The sequence below is a fragment of the Octopus bimaculoides genome, chromosome 9 (assembly GCF_001194135.2).
Source record: "Octopus bimaculoides isolate UCB-OBI-ISO-001 chromosome 9, ASM119413v2, whole genome shotgun sequence".
Classification (NCBI taxonomy): Eukaryota; Metazoa; Mollusca; class Cephalopoda; order Octopoda; family Octopodidae; genus Octopus; species Octopus bimaculoides.
In genome coordinates this window covers 47353623-47355798 of record NC_068989.1, presented here as the reverse complement: position 1 = coordinate 47355798, position 2176 = coordinate 47353623, and positions in this window count along the sequence as shown.

Sequence of the window (2176 nt, the reverse complement as noted above, 5' to 3'; positions counted from 1 at the left end):
AGTAGTACTTGTTGAAAACATGCACCAGTGTATGTATTGTCAGTTGCGTTGTATTGCGTAATAGTGTATGAGTTCACTGTGTACATAATTACCCTTTTCTGAGTTGTATTATGATCATAATTCATATTATATGTACGTGTATGTATATGTATGTATATACATGTATGCATGTATGTGCATATATGTATATACATATATATGTATATCTGTGTGTGAATGTATGTATGTGTGTATGCGTGTGCGTGTGTATGTGTGTGTGCGTGTTTTTGCATACGTGGGTACGTTTGTAATTTACTAATATGAATATTTTGATTATCCTCTCAAACTTCCTGATAAGTTATATTATTTTCAAATTCAAATTTGATATGACATTTTACTCGTAGACTTTATCTTTTGTATAAAGTTCTGTTATTCAAATTATATTATTTATATTATTGAGGGTATATTTATATAAGCTCTTGTGCACGTTGGCTTCTACATACGCATATTTCTATCTATATGCAAATACAAATATATATACATGTGTGTGTGTGTGTGTGTATGTGCATGTTATATGAGTGTTTTGTATGCGCGCTTATATATGTATGTATAAGCTCCGTTTGCTCGAGTATAGATAGCTATGATTCTCTATCGGTTTACGTGTGTTTTGGTTTATATTGTGAATGTATGCGTAATGTGAGTTGGTGTGTCGTACGCACTTGTGTGTATGGATATATCTATTTGCCTATATATACTTTCTCTTTTACTGTTTTATTCTTTTGTTTGTTTCCGTTATTTGACTGAGGCTATGCTGGAGCACTGCGTTTTGTCGAAAAAATCGACCCCAGGACTTATTCTTTGTAAGACTAGTACTTATTCTATCAGTCCCTTTTGCTGAACCGCTAATGTAAACCGCCCAGCATCAGTTGTCAAGCGATGGTGGGGGGAAAACACAGACACCCAAACATATATACATACACATACACACACACACATATATAAATATATATACGTCGGGCTTCTTTCAGTTTCCGTCTACCAAATCTACTCAAAAGACTTTGGTCGCCTCGAGGCTATAGTAGAAGAAACGTGCCCAAGGTGCCACGCAGTGGGACTGAACCCGTCACTATGTGGTTGGTAAGCAAGCTACTTACCACACAGCCACTTCTGCGCCTATATACACATATACTTTCATCTTTTATATTTGTATAATTTATGGCTTGTTTATGTGACTTGTATATGTATGTATGTATGTATGTATGTATGTATGTATGTATGTATGTATGTATGTATGTATCTAAGTGCATATTGTCACTAAACGATACTGGTTGGATATTATTTGTCTGGAAAATGGCGAGTGTATTTCATTTTACTATCTATCCTTCTGACCACCTGGTAATGAATTTCTATTCCCTAGTTTGTTGATGTACTTATTAGCCTTTCTAATGTCTAGTTATGATTTGTATATTCACTCTCTCATCGTCACTGAGAGTCAAAATATATTCAACATGAGCCAAATCTGAACAAAACGGTCTTTTGCGCGATTTAATTGATTTGTTCATCAATCAAAAAAAAAAATGCGTCTGAAAAAGCGGTAGAGAAACTCAACCCATATATGTTCTAAATTTTAAAATAATAGTGCAGAGAAGAAGAGTGTTGAATTATTTGCGTCATAAGAAATGAAAATTTGCTTACTTTAAACATGTTATCTAATGTCCACTGCTTTCCGTTTATATTCCTTTCATGGCAGTTGAGTACGTTTTGTCTGTAATGCCCTGGCCAGTGGGGAGACTATTTGCTGTTGATGACATGCACCGCTAACATACTGTAATATATATTATCAGTAATGCTGTATTGCGTGATATATGTGTTTGTGTGTGTATGTGTTTGTGTGTGTATATAAAAAGAAAGAGAGAATGAAAGAGAGAGTGAGAGAGAGAGCCACGACGAATTATGAATATTACTCCTTGACAAAATCAGAAACGAAGTGATCCTACGGCGTGATCCTGCGACGAAAATCCTTATTGATATAAAAGTACGTTGGTTGAGCCATGTACACAGGATGGACAACAACAGATTCCCCAGACAAATACTTTATTTCAAACTATGAAAATGAAAATAAACCATGGAAGATCTCGAGTGAGATTTAAAGATATTGCAAAAAACATCATGAAATGGAAAGGAGTTGAACGTAATT